Genomic DNA, 22167 nt, shown 5'->3' with positions numbered 1-22167 from the left:
TTGGACAACATACAGGCTTGGGTTGGCAAGTGGCAGGTAAAATTCACATCACCCAAGTGCCAGACGATGAACATTTAGTTTAGGGCTAAGGAAAAAAGTAAACCACGTCTCCTTATTCTTCAAGGGCACGAACATCGCTGAGCTGCACGCCATCAACATCTTGGGAGTTGCCATTGACCAGTAGCTTAACTGGACCATCCATATCAACACAATGGAAGTCACATACCCTAAACCCTCCCTCCCAGAACCACGATAGGGTTCCCCTTGTCCTCACCTTTCACCCCACCAGCCTCCACATTCAACGGATCATCCTCCGCCATTTCCGCCACCTCCAGCGTGATCCCACCACCAAACACATCTTCCCCTCACCTCCCCTTTCAGCATTCCGAAGGGACCGCTCCCTCCGCGACACCCTGGTCCACTCCTCAATCACCCCCAACAGCCCTTCTCCTTCACCTGGCACCTTCCCGTGCAAGCGCAGGAGATGCAACACATGCCCTTTTACCTCCTCCCTTCCCACTGTCCAGGGCCCCAAACACCCCTTCCAGGTGAAACAGCGATTTACTTGTACTTCTTGCAATTTAATATACTGTATTCGCTGCTCATGATGTGGTCTCCTCTACATTGGGGAGACCAAACGCAGATTGGGCGACCGCTTTGCAGAACACTTCCGTTCAGTCCGTAAGGGTGACCCTGAGCTTCCGGTCGCCTGTCACATTAATTCACAGCTTCACTCCCGCTCTGATCTCTCTGTCCTCGGCCTATTACATTGTTCCAATGAAGCTCAACGTAAGCTCGAGGAACAGCACCTCATCTTTCGATTAGGCACTTTACAGCCTGCCGGACTCAACATTGAGTTTAACAATTTCAGATAATTATCCCTGCCCCCATTTTTCATGCAGTATGATTTTTGCCACTCTCTTTTGCAACATTTTATCTTTCCTGCCTCTTACAAAAGTACAGGATGTTCTTTCAATTCCTTCCTCCCCTCCTAACCGCCCCCCCACCCCCCATCTCTGCACCTGCTTAATGTCTGTTACATCTCCAGTTTTTTCCAGTTCTGATGAAGGGTCACAGACCTGAAACGTTGGGGCCGATTTTCCCGCAGGTGCGGGAAATTGTCGGATTCCCTGAATGTCGGGTTCCGACATGAATCTAAATGGGTCTGCCAGCTGGATGCAATTTTCGCACAATTGGCCAATTAATTTCCAACGTTTGGGCACCCTTGCTAATTGTCTATTTCCAGTCAGAAAGCCCCACAGTATGATGGCATCATTCATGGTGCTTTTAAAGTCTACAGCAAGCTTTTCAACCTCTGCAGGCTTCCCAACGAGCCATCCAGTATGGCAGAGGAGCCTGCAGCAGCTGTTGCCAGTGGCAGACCCCATGCTGCCGCCAAATTTGACGAAACCTCACTACAGACATTAGTGGATGGGGTTTGGGCCCACAAGGAGGTCCTCTTCCCTAGCTCAGGGAGAAAGAGACCTCCCAATGAGACCAGGGCTGCTTGGATGGAGGTGGCAGCAGAGGTGAACGCTCAGGGAGATACCAGAAGGACCTGGATGCAGTGCAGGAAGCGATTCCATGGTCTTCACCATACAGGAAAAGTAAGTATGAAGTTTTCATCACCCTCAACCTGATCCCCATTGCCTTTCCCCAACAGCACTCAGCTTCAGCACTCTCTTCCTCCACATCCCACTTCACAGTCACATCCATCCACCCTTACCCATTTCCTCTCTCTATGCTCACATTCACATAACTATTCCACCATGCAGCCCTCACACTGCCTCTCACTCTGATGCTTGGAACACAACTGACAACACACAGGGAGGGCCCTTGGTCTTGCAGCCTCACACCATCTTTGTCTCCTTCTAAGTATCTATGCTATGCAATCTCTACACTCACTCCTGCACTCTCACTCAAACTCCACTTGTCTCCCTCATTGCAGAAAAAGAGAGCTCACAACAGGAGAGAGCGAGCCAGGACTGGAGGAGGCCCACCTTCAATCGCCCACCTGACCCCCTGGAAGGAAGGAGTGATGGAGATTGTCGGGGCTGACGTGGCTGCGGAAGCTGGGGAAGGAGAGACAGGAGCAAGCCCGCAAGCTGGTGACAGAATAGTTTTCCATCTCTCTCATTGACATAGCATGAGTCGCTGTTATGATTCTGAAGCTATATCATTTGGACTTATAAGCATCTACAAAATCCAATGTGCATGCAGCCTTGGCATCACATCTCTAACTCTTTCCTTTATTCCCCCACAGGACCATCCGGAGCCCCTGTCCGCACTGTCAAGGAGGAAGAGGCTGTGCAGCCAGACTCCTCAGAGGAAGCTCCAACCTCTGAGGGCGTAGCATCAGCAGAAGTAAGCGCACCCAGCACCAGCGCAGACACTCACACCTCGGGGGGGCCTTCGGGACATAGAGTAGTGTTGTCACCTGGTGTTTCACAGCTCACAAGTGAGCATCAGCAGATTGTGGAGACAGGGACAGCAGTGGAGAGTCCTTGTCGGAGGGCGCAGGCCTCTGCCAGCTCAGCTCAGCTGCATGTCGCCCCTATGCCTCTGGGTCCATCCGCAAGAGAGGAGGTGATGGATCTCCATGCACAGATGCAGGAGTCTCTGGCAGGTTTTGCCTCCAGGGTCGCTGTGAGTGTGGAGCGAATGGAGGAGGCCATGACGAACATGAGCAGAGCCTTATTGGAGTCATTGGCACATGAAAGCATCACCACGGAAAGGATGGCTACCTCCGTGGTAAGGCTGGCTACCGCTGAGGAGAGGAAGGCTGCGGCCAAGGAGAGGAGGGCTGCGGCCGAGGAGAGGAGGGCTACGGCCAAGGAGAGGAGGGTTGCGGCCATGGAGGAGTTTAGTCGCCAGGGTATGGAAAACATGGTGAGTGCTCAGAATAGAATGACATCTCTTGAGGAGCGATGAGCATCTATTGAGCACTGAAACCAGACCTTCATGGAAGTCCTTCTGAGCAGGACTTCCAGTGCAGATACGGGTCCCCATGACCCCCCTGATGTGCAGCAAGGTGCTCTCCAGCCACTTGCAGGTGCTGAGGGGGAGCTGACCCATGAGAGGGAGGTTGTTGGCACACCTCAAGGAAGTGGGGGTTCCTCTCCATGCACTCACACTTCCATGCCACTTCAGAGCCCTCGGTCAGAGCCCCGCCAGAGTCCACGCCCAAGTGAGATAGGTGTCTCAACCCCTGCACAGCCGCAGGAGCAGCAGACTGCTGGCGAGCCCTCAGAGGCTCGCCACCCCAGAGGATGCCCACCAAAGGTGTCGAGACAGGAGCAGCAGGAAAGTGAGCAAGGGGCCTCCACATCTGCTGAAGCCACAGGGGTACCACTATGTAGGAGCATGCATAAGAGAAAAATAAAGCACCACTAATCACAAGGGTAGACACTTGGGTGAAAAGTTCTGTATATAGTTTTAATGCCATCAGTTTCTTGTACATATAAAATCTGATGGCAACTGCTGCAGTTGTGGCAGTTGTCATTTGGCGAATGGGGAATTCACATTGAGGCCTTAGGATTACTTGCAGATGTCAGCAAGCTGGCCAAATAGGTAGAAATGTGCAGGGATGGGACACTGTCCATGGTCAGGAGCGAGGCTACAGTGCTTGATGCACCAGGCTAAGCAAATCTGGCCAGGATGAGTACGTCCCTTGCATTCCGGCCAGCAATGTTCTCGCGTTTGGTGCTGCTGGTTGATGGGCCTCTGCAGGATGCTCATTTCTGGCCTCCTCCTCCTCCTCCTCCTCCTCCTCAGCATCATCCTCAGCATCATCTTCATCCGAGGCGGCTCTGTGAGGAGCCACTTGGTCCTGCGGAATCTGCAAGCCGCGACGCTGTGCCATGTTGTGAAGCACACAGCAAACCACAATGATTTTGGAGACCCTGGCTGCTGAGTACTGCAGGGCTCCACCTGATCTATCGAGGCATCTGAAGCGCAACTTCAGCAATCCGATGGTTTGCTCGATAATGCATCTGGTGGAAATGTGGCTGGAGTTGTAGCGCTCCTCAGCTTCGCTGGCTGGTCTCCTCAATGGCGTCATTAGCCAAGTCCGCAGGGGATATCCCTTGTCTCCAAGTAGCCATCCCTGAAGTTCATTTGGCGGACTGAATAGCAGAGGTACAGTAGACTGGTGCAGTATGAGGGAGTCATGACAGCTGCCAGGGTACTTGGCACAAACATGCAAAATCTCCTCCTTGTTGTCACACACCAGCTGAGCTTGCGGTGGACAAAAACTCCTGGATTGCAATGGGGTGCCCTAAGGGCCACATGTGTGCAGTCAATGACGCCCTGCACCCTTGGAAAGTCTGCCAGCTGAGCTAATCCAAGCGCTCGCGCCCTCACACTTGCGCGATCCCTGGTGAAATGGATGTGATTGTGCGCGAGGGCAAAGACGGCATCAGTTACCTGAGTGATGCAAGTGTGTGCGGCCGCCTGGGAGATGCCACTGATGTCTGCTGCTGAATCCTGGAAGGAGCCTGAGGCAAAAAAGTTGAGTGCGGTGGTGACTTTGATGGCCACTGGTAAGGAGTGTCGACCTGGTGCTCTGGGCTCCAGGTCTTGCTGCAGCATTGCGCAGATGTCAGTCACTACCTCTCGTGAAAATCGGAGCCGCCTTTGGCACGGCTACTCAGTCATGTTGAGGTAGCTCACCCTGTGTCTATAGACCCTGTTTGGGGGGTATCTCCTGCGCCGACGGCCTTCCATGCGCTGGCCCCTTCTGGCCTGTGTTGTCTCAGGTGGCTGAGCCGCAGCCTGTCGCTCCTGCTGGTGCTGATTTTGCTGGTGCTGCTGTTGTTGCTGGGTCTGCTGCAGCCTCCTCTGCTGTTGGAGATCCTCTAATGCCAAGAAGGGAAGGAACAAAAGCCCTCCCATGCTTCTGGCAGATGCCTCCGTTGAGGAAGCGCTGAGTGAGGGTGGTGAGGCGGGCTTCCCAGGAGCTCACACTGGAGAAGTGTGTGAGGCTCCAACCTTCCACAGCTGTGCCTAAGCCTTCAACAAGTTGCCCCAAGCCTGAAACAACAAGGTCCTGCAACCTACAAATGCTGTCTGATTAAATCTCTTCTTTCCTGATTGACCTGCTGCTGAAAGTAAGCAAGCTGACATTGTTCACGCCAGGTTTCATCAGCGGTGTTCCCACCAGGCGTGGTTTACATGGGGAAAGGCTGAAAATTGCAAAGGGCTCCTTAAAATGGCATTATAGATGCCAATTATTGCTGATTAGGCTCCCGATGACCAGTCCCGCCTGCTGTGGGCGGGACTGATTCGGGTCGCTTGGAAACGCCGGGGCGAAAGTCGGACGGGGCGGGGAACCAGGCGGGGGTGGAGTCGCAACCCCCTATTTCTGCGATTTCCCCCCCCACATGCCTGAAACCCTGCCTGATGGCTCCAGGAAAATCGAGGCCGTTAACTCTGTTTCTCTCTCCACGGATGCTGCCTGGCCTGCTGAGTATTTCCAGCATTTTCTGTTGTTATTTCAACAATTCAGAATTATGTGATTAATGGTGGGAAAATATGCACTACTCTATACTCCTACTATTAATGCTTATTAATCCCCAAACAATACAGCCATTTCAACTAACAGTAACAGTACTTTCCATGCTACAGTTTCAAAGAGTAATTATCCCCAAGACCTTCAGCTCTATTCTACTCTCTCTGGGTGGGTGGGGTGGGGGGGGGGGGGAGTGGGGGGGAAAGGAAAGCTACATTTCAGTAGGCAGTTCTACAATGTTCAAAATCAGTCCATTAATTAATCATTCACTCCCTAGTTATTTAAGTTGTGTATTACTTCCTCACAATGCCATTATCGATGGTTTTGAGCATTAGAAAAAACCTTGATCATGTGGAATTCTCCACTTGTAATTGCTATTCTGTCAGCTAACCATATAACAGCATTGTGAGGCCTGATCATATTACTGTCATAGTTCTTCAAACTCTCTCTGATGTTACAATGTCATTCTAAAATTAAGGTAAGGTACAAACAATATTTTAAAATGTGTTACCAAATAGAAACAGCTAAAATAACCAGCTTCATCCTGAGGCATAGCTAACCAATTGACAATAGCCTTTTGATACTTTCAGTGAATGGTCTTTCTTTGTTTTCATTTTTCTCCCTTCCTCTCCTGAATGCGCTGACTTATACTGGTGTAGAATTCCACCAGCACTGGCAGCCCACCAGTACTTTATCCAAGTTATCATTTTTCATGTGTGAACCTTGACAGTGAGGGCTACCAGAAACAAGCCTGACCACCTCCTCATCCATCACCCACATAAATGCAATTTTCAGCATGAGGTCACTGAATAATGATCGGAATAAAAACTACAGCTGATTTTCCCATTCCCTAGCTCCTGGCATGCTGAGGTCAATGAAGTAGCATGCCTACTGCAATCCAGCGGAGTTAAATTAGCTCAGCATAGACAATGAATTGAACCTGGGCCCTTCCTGGCATTTACATCCTTCTTGCCTATCCAATCATAGCCAGAGCATCTTCAGCAATGGCATCTCTCCCTGCCCCGCACCGTCAACTCTGGAGTTGTAAGATTTGCAAAATTGATATTGTATTAATAAGGGTCGAATGGCAGAAGAGGCCATGATTTTAAAGACTGTTTGAAAAGAAGCCCAGGAAAAAGGGGCATTCAAAATGGCCGCCAGACCCCCATGACCAACTTATTGGGACATTTTAAAATGGTTCCTGCAGTCCTCAGACAGCTTTGTGGATTCAACCCACAGTAGGTTCTGGAAGCCGTTCCTGAGAGAATGAAACCAGACACCCACACATACATAAAGATTGGATGCAGATCCAGTCAGATCGGCCTGTAGATAAAGGCCATCTAAATGTTTACCCAGACAAAGGGGAACAGTTCCATATTCATAAAGAACGCATCAAGGACCCGTTAAAGACATCAAGAAGACATTAAAAACAATGAAGGTCATTCCAGACCAGAGATGGCCCGTTACCAGCCATCCAAGAACAGTTTAAAATATAATAACTACCCCGTTGTGCAACCAGCCCGCCAAAATTAAAACAAAAGACTAACCTGATTTGGCGCGAGATAAGGGCTTCTGCTGAGAAGTATAATTGGGAGACACTGGGGGTAATGAAAAAGGAGGCTTCAGGTTAGATATTGGAAGAGAGAGGTTCCTTTCTTCATCATCTTCGTGGGATCTTCGTAATAGCCGTTACCTTCGCTAGCAGCTGGAGTTCGGAGAAGAAGACGGTTCGAGCCGGCATCCTGCCCCGGGGTAAAACATTGGGAGATCATCGACCAACCCCGAGCCGTTGACGAAATGGGAGGTAGTAAAAAAATACTGAAGAAACCTATATGAAAGCCGGCTAGGGGCTTCCAACCGTGGTCAAGCAGATGATCTCCGCCGACATCCAGGCCCGTCAGTGTCCAGCCTGTCCGTGACCTTCACCGCGAGAAAGAGAGTGAGGTATGGCGCAGCCCGCTGACCACGAGGAAACAGGACGCCTGAGGGGATCAAAATGCAGACCTGTTTCAAAACTCTATACTTTTCCAACTGGATTGGTGAGCATGTTTCTGGCCCTTCATAATCGGATCTAGATAGGTTTAAGGGGGTGGTCATTTTGGGTATAATTAACATGAGTTGTCCCTTGATGTTCCGTGTGTTTCCCCATTTTATGATGATCTTTGTAAGGTATAATATGCCTGTATCCATTTTAGTTAGTACTGTATTGTTATGATTTGTTTTTCCCTCCCATGTACCCTCTTATTTGCTTGCATTTGATTTGTTTTTCCTTATGCAATAAAATATCATTTCGTTTCATTAAACCTGGTCTATAAGAGTATTCTCTACATTGTAGTTCCTGCACCTAAGTCCAGTGTCTAGAATCTAAGGGGTGAGTGGGTCGAACCACTCAAGGTTTTTCTGTGCAAAAGAGATAGAGAGAGAGAGAGAGGCCTCTGAGAGAGAGTAACCTCTGCGATCTGCGAATCTCGAGAGAGAGAGAGAGAGAGAGAGAGAGAGAGAGAGAGAGAGAGCAAAACCCCTTACAGAGTTACCCAAAAAACTATCCTTGGTTCCCTCCTCTTCCTCATTTACATACTGCCCCTTGGTGACATCATCCGAAGACATGGGCCTGGATTTTAACTCCCCCCCCCCGTCCGGCTGAAACCAGGCTGGGCAGCAGTTAAAATGGAAGGGGTTACTTACCCATTCCTTTCCCACCTTGATCGGACCAACTGAAATTTTAGAATTGCAGATGGCAAGGACACCTGCCACAAGCCGGCAAGTTCTTCTTTAAATGTGCAGATCTGCGATTTTAACCTGAGGCCCGAGTGGGGAAGCATTGGTGGTTTCTCTGCCGGACCAAGCCTGCTGAGAACAGGAGCCAGGGGAAAAAGAGGCCCAGTAAGGTAAGTCTTTAAAAATATTTTTCTCTTTCCTTGTGGGCCAGGTGGAGCAGGTGCTCCTCCGGGCCGCACAAGGAAACCTTGGGACTTGCCCTCCCCTCCCTGAAACTTAAATGCCGGAGACGATTCCCACTGGTTTCTGGCAGCGGCCTCCAGCCACCCAAATTGCTGCTCCTTCCCGCGAGCCAGGCAGTGATTCCCACCAGGTTTGGGCAGGAGGCCGATTCTGAATATGGAAATGAAACCCTGGAGCTGTGAATTCCTATTCCACGTTCCTTCAACAGTTCGTCGTCGTTCACCCTCCAGGTGCTCGCTGTTGCATCTTCTACACTGAGAGTGATTCGAAGCCCCCGGTTATACTCCAATCACGGTTTCTCCCATTCTCCCCCCAACCTACCCAATCACATGGATGATACATACAGGCACAGACAGTGCTTGGGCCCTTCCTATCTCTGCTTCCAGCCTCATCAGAAACTTCTGTCTCTGGATTAATGGCCAATCCTGCAGACCTTGAAACTAATGGCCTTACTGACTGTAATCGAATCTCAAAACATTATCCTCGTCACTATTATGTCTGTGTATAATTGAGACACGGACTGCAGGAGTTGATTATAACAAGTCTTTACTGAATGGAGACAACCTGGGAACTGAAAACTACAGAAGCCTGCTAGGGCCTTTTATACAGGGGTGGTCACTGCCGGTACTGCAGTCTGAGACCAGTTATTCCCTTAAAGGTACATACACAACAGTCACTATTTTAATTAGAGGAATGAATGTAACCTGTGGCCTGTCTAAGCTAAGAAATTAAAAGTAGTCTACCAAGGCCCAATATTATAAACTAATCAAAGTGGTTTGTAGATTGGACAAAGGAATAAACAGCATACTCGTTAGACTGCGAGAACCTATTATCAATTGTAGTGGTTTAAGGTGAATTCACTGCTAAAAGGAAGCTGCAACTTTTTTATTCTTTCAGACCCGTTTCTCCAAATACCTTTTAAACCCATATTTGTTTACAGATAACATCCAGTTCTATCTTGCCATCACCTCTCTCGACCCCTCCACTGCCTTTGTGCTGTCAGACTTCTTGTCTGACATGCAGCCTTGGATGAGCCTCAATTTTTCCCGGTTAAACATTGGGAAGACTGAAACCATCCACAACAAACTCCAGACCTTTGTCACTGATTCCATCGCCCTACCCAGTCACTGTCTCAGGTTGAAACAGACTGTTTGCAACCTCGGCATTAATGTTCCCCCTGAGGTGCATGGCCACAATCACAAAGTCCTGCACAGGCCGCTCACCAGCGCTGCCGCTGGAAGAGATACTGCGTATGTGCGGCCTCACAACAAATTTAAAGGGCCTGTGCAGGAAAATAAATTAGAGGGAACATTGCTCGGCATCCTACTCAACCGTGAGCGGAGCTTCCAACACTATATCCTCTCCATCACAAAGACTGTGCATGAAACACAAAAAGTTAGCATGCAGGTACAGCAAGTAATCAAAAAGGCAAATGGAATGTTGGCCTTTATTGCAAAGGGATTGGAGTATAAAAGCAGAGAAATCCTGCTACAACTGTACAGGGTATTGGTGAGATCACACCTTGAGTACTGTGTAAAGTTTTGGTCTCTTTATTTAAGGAAGGATATACTTGCATTGGAGACAGTTCAGAGACGATTCACTAGGTTAATTCCAGAGATGAGGGGGTTGACTTATGAAGAAAGGTTGAGCAGGTTGGGCCTATACTCATTGGAATTTAAAGAATGAGAGGTGGTCTTATTGAAACATATAAGATACTGAGGGGGCTCGACAAGGTAATTGCAGAGAGGATGTTTCCTCTCGTGGGGAAATCTATAACTTGGGGGCATAGTTTCAGAATAAAGGGTCGCCCTTTTTGAACTGAGGTGAGGAGGAATTTCTTCTCAGAGGGTCGTAAATCTGTGGAATTCTCAGCCCCAGAGAGCCCTGGAGGCTGGGTCATTAAATACATTGTGGAGCTAGACAGATTTTTGCAAGATAAGGGAGTGAAGAGTGATGGGGAGGTGGCAGGGAAGTGGCTTTGAGCCCAAGATCAGCCATGATCTTATTGAATGGCGGAGCAGGCTCGAGGGGCCAAATGGCCTATTCCTGCTCCTATTTCTTATGTAAGACTGCCTACTTCCACCTCCATAAAATCTCCACCTCAATTCAATTCAATTCAATTTTATTTGTCATATATGCAGCAGACGTGTGTACTGCACAATGAAATGTTGATTTTTACGAATCCTCCCAACATTGGAATAAATATGGCATAACAATGATAAAATACTAATAGAAATACAGTAATAATAAATAAAACAACAGTAATAAATAATAATAAATTATACGTTCATGAGTCTTATGGCCTGGGGGTAGAAGCTGTTTCGAAACCTGCTGGTACGAGACCGTATGCTTCGGTATCTCTTACCGGACGGGAGCAGGGTGAAGAGGTTGTGGCTGGGGTGGCTCGCGTCTTTAATGATTCTCAGGGCCTTCCCCCGGCACCTCTCAGGGTAGATATCCTGGACAGCAGGCAGTTTAATTCCTATAGTATGTTGTGCAGTTTTCACCACCATCTGTAAAGCCTTGCGGTCTGTGGCGGTGCAGTTGCCATACCAGGTAGTGATGCAGCCGGACAGGATACTCTCGATGGTGCACCGGTAGAAGTTGGAGAGAATCTGGGGGGCCATTCCAAATTTCTTCAGTCTCCTGAGGAAGAACAGGCATTGGCATGCCTTCTTCGTTATGACATCGATGTGATGTGACCACGTTAAGTCCTCCATAATGAATACACCCAGGAATTTGAAGCTGCTGACCCTCTCCACCTCAGCCCCTTTGATGTAGATTGGGGTGTGTCCCTCCCGCTGCCACTTCCTGTAGTCCACGATCATCTCCTTTGTTTTGCTGATGTTGAGGGAAAGGTTGTTGTACTTGCACCATTCTGCTAGAGCTCTTACCTCCTCCCTGTAGCCTGTCTCGTCGCCATCTGTGATCAGGCCTACAACGATAGTGTCATCAGCAAACTTGATGATGGTGTTGGAGTTGTGCGTGGCCATGCAGTCGTGAGTAAACAAGGAGTACAGAAGGGGGCTGAGCACACAACCCTGGGGAGCTCCCGTGTTCAGGATCAGTGTTGAGGAGGTGTTACTGCCTATTTTCACCACCTGGGGTCTGCCCGTCAGGAAGTCCAGGATCCAGTTGCATAGGGAGGTGTTAAGTCCTAGCTCACTGAGCTTGTTGACAAGCTTGGAGGGGATAATGGTATTGAATGCTGAACTATAATCAATGAACAACATTCTCACATAGGTGTTCCTCTTGTCCAGGTGTGATAAGGCAGTGTGCAGTGTAAGGGGTTTTTCCTTCCGAGGTCGCAGAGGTTTCTCTCGCCAGAGGCCTCTCTCTCTCTTTTGCACAGTAAAACCTTGAGTGGTTCGAACCACTCACCCCTTAGGTTCTAGACACTGGACTTAGGTGCAGGAACTACAATGCAGAGAATACTCTTATAGACCAAGTTTAATGAAACAAAATAAAATTTTATTGCATAAGGAAAAACAAATCAAATGCAAGCAAATAAGAGGGTACATGGGAGGGAAAAACAAATCATAACAATACAGTACTAGCTAAAATAGATACAGTCATGTTATACTTTACAAAAGTCATCAAGAAATGGGGAAACACACGGAACATCGAGGGACAACAACTCATGTTAATTATACCCAAAATGCCCACCCCCTTAAACTTATCTAGATCCGATTATGAAGGGCCAGAAACATGCTCACCAATCCAGCTAGGAATTGTAAGGTTTTGAAACAGGTCTGCGTTTTGATCCTTTCAGGCGTCCTGTCTCCTCGTGGTCAGCGCTGCGGGCTGCGAGCTGCGGCACGCCTTCTCTTCCTCGAGGTGAAGGTCATGGACAGGCTGGATCTCAGCGGGCCTGGGTGTCGATATGAAGGAAAGCCAACTGTTTGACCACTTTCAAGAGGTCTCTTCTAGCCAGTTACCATTTTCACATAGGTTTCCTCTGTAGGGCTGCTGCCCTCTTGTCTCGTCAACGGCCCGGGGTTGGTCGACGACCTCCCAATGGTTACCCCGGGGCGGGATGCAGGCTCAAATTGCCTTCTTGATGGCTGCTTCGTCTTCTTCAATCCTTCCGAGCTGGTGATCGTTTCTTCCTTAAAACGCTTAATCACTGATCTCTCTCATCGCTCTGTGATGGCTCTGATGGCTACGATGGCTACGATGGCTACGATGGCTACCGATCGCTACCCCGGGTGTCTCCAATTATACTGCTCAGATGAAGCCTTTATCTCCCGCCAAATCAAGGTTAGTCTTTGTTTAACTTTTGGCGGGCTTGTAGCACAGCGGGGTAGTTATTATATTTAAACTGCTTTTGGGATGGCCGGTGATAGCCATCTCTGGTCTGGAATGACCCTACATTGTTGTGAATGTTTTCTTAATGTCTTTAATGCGTCTTTGATGCTCCCCTTATGAATAAGAAACTGTTTCCCTTTGTCTGGGTAAACATTTAGATGGCCTTTATCTACAGGCCGATCTGACTGGATCTGCATCCAATCTTTATGTATGTGTTAATGTCTGGTTTCGTTTTCTCAGAAACGGCTTCCAGAACTTACTGTGGGTTGAATCCACAAACGCTGTCTGGGGACTGCAGGAACCATGTTAAAGTGTCCCAATAAGTCGGTCACGGGGTCTGGCGGCCATTTTATACGCCCCTTTTTCTGGGCTTCTTTTAAAACAGTCTTTTAAAATCAAGGCCTCTTCTGCCAAAGGACTCTTATAGTACAATATTAATTTTGCAGATCTTACAGCAGTACAGTGGCGATGGCATCATCCCTAGATCTTTTTGGGCGGTAAGCAAATTGGAGTGGGTCCAGTGTGTCAGTTAGTAAGGAGTTGATGTGGGTTTTGACCAGCCTCTCAAAGCACTTCATGATGACAGAAGTGAGTGCTATGGGGCGGTAGTCGTTTAAACAGGTTACTTTTGTTTTTTGGGGGACTGGAATAACCGATGTCATCTTGAAGCAGGTGGGGACTATAGACTGGTACAGTGAACGGTTGAATATACCCATAAACACGGCTGCCAGCTGGTCAGCGCATGCTCTAAGGACATGCCCAGGGATTCCATCTGGACCGGGTGCTTTGTGGGTGTTCACTTTCTTAAAAGTCTTGCTCACGTCAGCCACGGAGATTGAGAAGACCCGGTCGTCCTGAGCCGCGGGCGTCCTCGTAACAGGCCAGTTGTTGTTGGCCTCAAACCGGGCGTAAAAAGTATTAAGCTCATCCGAGAGAGAGGCATTGCTGGGCATGACACAGCTGGGTTTCCCTTTGTAGTCCATAATAGATTGTAGTCCACTCCACATCCTTCGCGAATCTGAGCTATGATAGTGTGACTCCACTTTATCCGTGTATTTTTTTTTGCATTTTTGATGGTTTTTCTTAGCTCGTACTTTGATTTCTTGTAGTCATCTATGTCCCCAGAGTTGAATGCGATGGACCGTGCTTTTAGCATAGCACGGATATCGCCATTTACCCATGGTTTCTGGTTGGGAAATGTTCGTACAACAATTCTCGGAACAATGTCATCTATGCACTTATTTATTAAACTAATGACTGAATCTGTATATGTGTTGATGTCATTGTCCGAGGCATTCCGGAACATATCCCAGTCAGTGGAATCAAAACAGTCTTGTAACATAGCATCTGATTGATCCGACCACCGTTGTAGAGATCTCATCACAGGCTTTTCCTGTTTCAGTTTCTGCCGATAGGTGGGTAGCAGCAGGATGAAGTCGTGATCTGATTTGCCGAAGGGAGGGCGGGGGAGGGCCTTGTATCCATCCCAGAACGGAGTGTAAATGTGATCTAGTGTGTTCTTGGCTCGCGTTGGGCAGGTGATATGCTGATGGTATTTAGGGAGTACTTTCTTCAGATTGGCTTTGTTGAAATCACCAGCCACGATGAATGCAGCCTCTGGATGGGAAGTTTCAAGCCTGCTAATGATCCCATACAGCTCGTTTAATGCCCTATTTGCGTTGGCCTGTGGTGGAATATACACCGCTGTAATGATCTCGGATGAGAACTCTCTTGGGAGGTAGAAGGGTCGGCATTTGATCATCAGGTGTTCAAGATCGGGTGAACAAGAAGATGTAAGTAGTTCCACGTCGGAACACCAAGAATTGTTGATCATAAAGCATACTCCACCCCCTCTATTCTTCCCCGAGTCCTTTGTTCGGCCTAGCCGGTGAATGTTGAATCCCTCTGGTTGAATGGCCGAAGCCGGTATCGATGGATCAAGCCAAGTCTCAGTGAAAATCAAGACGTTGCAGTTCTTAATGTCTCGCTGGAAGGTGAGCCTCCCCCTGAGTTCGTCCAGCTTATTGTCCAGTGACTGCACATTCGCCAGGAGAATACTCGGAAGGGCGGGGTGGTGTTCACATCGCCTCAGCTTCACTAATGCACCTGCTCGTCTGCCCCGCTTGCGCCGTCGTCGCTTCCTGATCACAGGAATAAAGTCAGGTAAGTAGGTGGGAGGGTAGATGGTAGTAGTAGCAGAATCCCAGTTCGAAAAATCAGGGGTAGGTCCTATATCTCCGGACGAGCTTATGTCCAGAAGTGATTGACAGTCGTAGCGGATAAGCGAAGAAACAGTACTTTAAAAATTGTTTAATAATAACAATAAAAATAATAAATAAAGTGGAAAGTTGTGGACGAGCTCGTAAAACAGCGGCTACCCTCATGACCCATACAGGTCGGTTAAACAGTAGAATATTTTTTTTTAAAACAACTAAACTACTAATACTAAAACTAGAATGCTAAATACTAAACAGTAGAATACTAAAAACTAACAGTACGATATATTAAAATACAACATTAAATACATTAATACATTAAATACAACATTAAAATACCAGTTGGGGAGGAGCTCATAAAACAGCAGCCATACAGGTCGGTTAAACAGTAGAATTTTTTTTTTAAAACAACTAAATTACTAATACTAAAACTAGAGTGCTAAAAACTAAACAGTAGAATACTAAAAACTAAAAGTACGATATATTAAAATACAATATTAAATACATTAAATACATGAAATACATTAAATACATTAAATACAACATTAAAATACCAGTTGGGGAGGAGCTCGTAAAACAGCAGCCATACAGGTCGGTGCTGATGTCACCTCTGCCTTGCGTCAGTGCATCTGCTGCTGAAACTCCCTCCCATGTCTTTGTTAGTTCTAGACTCGACTATTCTAATGCTCTCCTGGTCAATCTCTCATTTATCGTGCTCTGTAAACTTCAGCTCATCTAAAACTCTGCTGCCCGTATCATATCCCGCACTGCTCCGCTCATCCATCACTCCTGTCCTTGCTGACCTACATTGGCTCCCAGTTATCCTCTGACTCCAATGTAAAAATCTCATCCTTGTGTTTAAATGACTACGTGGCCTTCACAGTTCCTATCTCTGTAACCTCCTCCAGCCCTTCACCCCTCCAGAATTCTCTGCAGCCCCTTTTGCATATCCCCACTTCCCTTAGCCCACCATTGACGGCCATGCCTTTAAACTTCTAGCTCCCATGAACTGTAACTCAGTCCCTAAACTCCTCTGCCTTTCTACCTTGCTCGCACATTCAGGTGCCATCCCAATCTCCTGTCCCTTTAGCAAAAACTGCCACCAATGTGCCTTCTCAGCCCAGAAATTTCAGGGCTGGAGATTTCTGGGAACATTTTTATTGACTTAGAAGTGACATTATTGAGGTATTATAAGACCTTCAACAGAATAGATAAACAGGATCCAGCACGATATTTATCATAACAAAAGCTCCAGATCAAGGCGACATGGATTAGAATTTAGGCAAGTAAAGGTGAATATACAATAAAGATTTAACTTTTTCATGGAGTAGTTAGTGAACAAATTGAACAGCCTATCCAAGAAATTAGTGGAAGCAGAGGATGTTATGCATTTTACAAGAGTGATGGATATATTTTTGGGTGATGGAGCCATTGAAAGGTATCTGAGATAATGTGGGGTAGAAATGACCCTGGGACTGGCCTGTTGGATGGAGATGGTAGTTTCCAGTCTTGTATAATCCTATGTTCCTAAGAAAATTGGGAGGAATGAGTGATGTGTGAAGGGGTGGGGAGAAGTAGATTAATTACATCTAATGATCTGTCATGGATAAACTATGCTTTCCTGGAGTTTTATTGATTGGTAAATTTCTCCCTGACTCCCTAAGGCAAAGTTTTTCCTGAAATCTGCCACAGGTTTTTTCTCTGTCTTTTTCCCTCCACTAGGAATGAGGATTACTAGCAACTAGGAAGGTGGTGCACAAGGTCACGCTGTCTAATAGACAGGGTGCGCCATTAATGGACTTCATTGTATTTTCTCACCTTTTTGTATGTCCATGTAATTTTCTTCACAACGCAATTTTTCATTTCACTTTTCCTCGAGCCAAATTTCTCAATGAGTTCTCCCAGCATATAGCCTCATCTCAGAGAGAAGGGAAATCACAAGCATGATTTTCAATGGTGAACATAGCAGATTCTTCACACCAGGGTCATGTATTCTCCCAACATCCATCCTTTTCTAAAGGTCCTGAGAGTCCTATGGAGCAGAGATTTTTTCTTCTTTGATTTATGTGCCTTTAATGAGCTTGCACTAAACCTCCCCAGGACCACAAGATATTGCCATGGGAAATCACCCAATTTCCTTTTTTTAAATTTCAGATGATGCTCTGTATTTTCTTATATTTTTTTATATTAACTAATCTTAAAATTAGCTAAAAAATATTAAATCTAAATCCTTGTCTCTAATGTGACTAGGGGGCCAGACAACCTTTATGTTAACTTAATTTAACATTAGTGTGGTGTGCTATCTTTCCTCTTTTGCATTCAGCAAATAAACAGACAGCTCACAACCTCTTCAAAGATCATTTAAATCATACTTTAAAATTCTTTCCTATCGCCATTGTAAAGTTTCGCAAGAATTTCGAAAATTTCTACAGCTCCGAAGATTATTTTTTTTGATTAAAGAAAACCTGGGTGGAATATACCTTAAAAATCCAGGGCATCAAAAAATGGCTGTCAGACCTCGTGGCAGGAGACAAAAGACAGCCTGCTTGTGTATCTGCAAAGGATTTGAAAAAAAAACACCAGCCTGTGCGAAATGCATGAAGTACTTGAAACTGTCAATCAACTGCAGTTTAGGAAGTTTCAAACCGCAGGACAAAGGGGTTGTTTGTTTACAGAACTCTCTACAATGTTGACACAAAGGCTTAATTACTTAAAGCTGTCAATCAATTGCGGTTGGACTGACCACAGGACAATGGGTTTGTTTACAAACCATTTGAGTGCTGTTGACTGAAATTCAGTAAGACATTTAAACTGAGCGAATACCAGTCAAATGAATGGGGTAATACATTCAAACCCATTACAGTCAATGGGGACAGTTCAACCCCTTTTGTATAGCCCAGATACATCCGGATTTGGGCGCGAAGATTATGGCTCCCAGTGGGTATAAAATAGCCTCTCAGGAAGCCATCTCTCTCTCTCTCTCTCACCTCGCCTCTGTGCTCTGCCTGCAAGAAGAGCAACTCAATAGCCCGCCCAAAGAAGTGGAATACCAGCAGTTACTTTTAAATACTGGGGTATCTCTACTTCGGGCAGTGAAGAATAAGACTGCAGGAGCACGGAGCAGGCGTTCACTGGTGAGCATAGATTTTTCTGGCCCATTACAAGGCAACCTAGATAGGTATTAGGGGTGGGAATAAAGGGGAATTTTTGTTAAATTGTAATTTTAGTCAATTTTCCCTCGATGTGTCCGTTTTCTCCTCCCCTATTAAGTTAACGTGTGCTGCATTAAGTAAAAGTCTGCTGTATTAAGCAATAGAGTGCTGTACTAAGCAAAGGTGTGCTGTAGTAAGCAAAGGTGTGCTGCATTAAGTAAATGTGTGCTGCATTAAGTAAAAGTCTGCTGTATTAGGCAAAAGAGTGCTGTACTAAGCAAAGGTGTGCTGTAGTAAACAAAAGAGTGCTGTATTGAGTAAACGTGTGCTGTATTAAGTAAAAGTCTGCTGTACTAAGCAAAAGGTGTGCTGTAGTAAGCAAAGGTGTACTGTATTAAGTAAATGTGCTGTATTAAGCATAGGTGTGCTGTATTGATTATTTTCAATTTATTTCTTTTATCTCAATAAATACTGGTCTTCTTTGCACCCAACCACGAGTCTCGTTTTGTCTACATCACTACTGAATAAGTCCAGCGGTCAGAACCAGAAAAGGGGAGCGATTCAAAACTGCACGGGGCTCTGGAGCAGCTCAGATACTTCTGACTGGCCAGAGACAATAACCCCAATACCCCCCCTATAATTTCTACACCATCTAAAAATAGGACTCCTTTTTGCATAACGCATTACTCTTAGCATTGGTGCTCACCTGAACATTGATGCTGAATAGATGTCTCTGTGCTTTTATTTTTGTAGTCTAAGTTTAAATCTAGCACGGGCAGATGAATGAAGACTTCTTTCAGATGACGGACTGGATAGTACAAAATTTAATACGTCCTTTCATCACTCTGACCTATCGGAGGAAATAATGGTCATCTATGTTTGTTAAATGGGGAACTGGGAGTGTACTGTTTCATTTCTAGGAATCCTGGGCTTAAGTCCAGCACAGATAAAGATAATGAGCATGTCCTCTGTGGCAAAGAAAACTGCTAGTGTTTTTCAGGCTGTGCTAACAACCAGTGCAAGTCTCAAACCTTCAAAAATTATGACAACTGGTGGGACAAAGCAGATTCTGTTGGCAAGTGATAGAGCAGTGCAGCATCCAACCCCCTCTTTGTTGGATGGCCAAACCAACATGCAGGTGTGAAGTTGGTCATCCTCTTTGGCACTTTAGGGCACCCTATCCAGAGAATACCAGTGCATCATACTTGGAAGCAGCTGGTAACCAGGCTCAATGGTGTATATACAACCTAACGGACCTGGTAACAGATGCATAAGAGGGTGGCCCACTTAGGAAATCTAGTAAGGAAACCATCCAGGCTGCAACAGGGGATATCACCCACATCTCCCAGCCTGCAGTGCACAGCTGCATCAAACAGGTCACCAATACTCTCCATGCCAGAGCAAATCAGTACATTACCTTCACAATGGATGCCAACAGCCAGAATGAGAGCACTCTGGGATTTCCTCATGTCCAGAGCATAACAGAGAGCATTTATGTAACTATCAGGGCACCCCAGAAGGCAAGCTAGCACATTATGTGAACAGCAAGGTCTTCCACTCCATCAACTGGTGTGTGATCACCGCAGAAAGATAATGCACATCTGTGTAAATTTCGCTGGCAGCTGCCTCAGCCTTCACTCTGCAACACTCATCGTTCCCCTCAACTTTCCAGCCATCCAGGAACGTCAAAGAGAAGGGATACCCTCTCCAAACCTGGCTGATGACACCCTTCTGCAACCCCACTATGCCTGAGCAACAGCGGTACAATTAGAGCCATGGGACCACCAGGAACATCATAGAGCATCCCATTTACATATTAAAACAAAGGTTCAGGTGCCTTGATTGCTCGGGGAGCTCCCTACAATATGGCCCAGATAAAGTGGTCCACATCATTGTAGTTTGCTGCATTTTGTACAACCTGGCAATGCAAAGGCGATTAAAGTTGGAGGAGACACAGCAACAAGACGAGGCATCATCTGAGGAGGAAGAATTGGATAAAGGTGAGGGAGAACTGCAAGGAGGAGAGGAAGCACAATGCATTGCAGCTAGAGGTCAGGAAGCAGTTCATAGAGCAACTCATTGGTGACCTCCTCAACCCCTTACCTAAAAGGTCAGAAAAAGCACCTCAACATTAACAGTCCTTGTTGTCCCTTCACCACTCCCTTAATTCTACATTAAAGAATGTTGAAACCATCCAGCCAACTTCTATGTCAATGACTTCTGACAATGCCGATAAGAAGCTGTAATAAGAAACAAAGTTGTAAATGTAATAAAGGTGTTGATTTTAATTCCAAACACAATATGAATTATTTTGTCACCCATGTGATCAATCGATAGTGCTTTTCTTAAAATCAGCTTCCCTAACTCTACTACTCCTATGAGGTGCTCCCCAATGGTTTCAGTGGAGCTGGTGGAAGGCTCATGTGGGGACCCTTAAGATTCTCGTGGTTGGTGACTTCTGGGAGCTCGAGGATCTGCGGGGTCAGCTGTAGACCAGCACTTCGGCTGCTGTCAGGGCAATCTGGCCCAGCTGGCTTTCTGGCACCCTGGTTGGTATTGGTTGAGGCAGGTGGTGAGGGAGCAGACATGCTGACGTCCTGAGAGAGGGAAACACGTGCGGCACTCGCTGCGCCACTTCCACTCCCATGGGGCTGGAGCTCAGCACTTCCATTGGTCTGTGGGAGAGCTGAAAGCAGAAGATGAGTAATGCCTTCAAAGCACCTCTCCAAGGTGGACATCTGCCTCTTCAAGGTTTGCACAGTTTTGAGGCCAGAGTCTTGCATGGCAGCTGTTTGAGCGCCCACCAAAACTGCAAAGGCTGTGAGCATTGACTCCAGGTGTGAGGGCCTGGCTGCAGCATCCCTGGAGGTGACCACACTCTTCAAGGTCGACGGCAGAGTGCTGATGCCCTAGGAAATGACACCACAGAGACCTTTAATCATCGTGGCTCAACTACCTGGGCCTTCCATTACCGGATATAACTGCGAGTGTAAAGCAAGCAGCTATCTTCTCATTGCTGGTCTCCCTGAAGTCTGTGCATTAGCTTTGGCGAGCTCTCTCCCAGGCTGTCCCTGTCACCAGTACCTGCAGCTGCTCACTAGTGCTGGGTGTCTCATCACGTGCACATCTCTCTAACTTACTGTCTAACCCAGCCAGGGTGCCAATCTCTGTGCTGGTGCTTGGGAGTGATGCAGCACATGACAGCGCCTTCTCAGAAGGATTCCCCATCTCTGATGTGTCTGATTCTGTGGGATGTTGGGATGGACCTAGAGGAAAGAGAAAATGGACAAGAGATCGCATGGCACTGAGAGGTTGGACAGTAGCAGATGAGAGGTAAGCTGTGTGTTTGTGTGTTCATGAAGGGCTGCAAGTAATAGTCAGAGACCATGTTCATAGAAGCCTCCAGCCTTGAAATCTCCTATCCTGACAACTCTGGAGTGGCTTGATTAGCGTGTGTTTTTAATAAGAATGAGAAGTGGTATAGTGCACCCTTGTGCTGAGTAGTGAAGGATGTGACGGAGAGGAGGGAATTGTTGAGAGTGGTGGGGGAGAGGGGAAAGGAATGTTGTCAGGTGCTGTTGAGAGAGATGGAGAAATTAAGAGCTGGAGTCACCTGCTTCCTGCACTGCTTTCAGTTCCTGGGGTGATGCTCCTGGACCTGACTATCTCTGCAATGTCTCTCTATACCTGGTGACTTGGTGTTTATGGATCCTTTTCTCACTGGCTGGAAATACAACTTCCTTTCTGGCTTGGATCTCTTCCAGCAAGACCTTCAGGGAGGTTTCAGAGGCTTGTCTGTGACTCATGTTGATGCACTTATGTTGATGAAACTTAATACAAACTTATCTAGACAAGGGAACTAGATGTAATATCTCCAAATTTGCAGACGACACAAAGCTGGGTGGGCATGTGTGCTGTGAGGAGGATGCCGAGAAACTCCAGGATGATTTGGACAGGTTGGGTGATTGGGCAGAAGCATGGCAGATGCAATATAACGTGGATAAATGTGAGGTTATCCACT

This window comes from Somniosus microcephalus, chromosome 6, assembly GCF_052327205.1.
Source record: "Somniosus microcephalus isolate GS21.2 chromosome 6, FLI_Smic_1.0, whole genome shotgun sequence".
Lineage (NCBI taxonomy): Eukaryota > Metazoa > Chordata > Chondrichthyes > Squaliformes > Somniosidae > Somniosus > Somniosus microcephalus.
Note: the sequence above shows the minus strand (reverse complement) of the source record.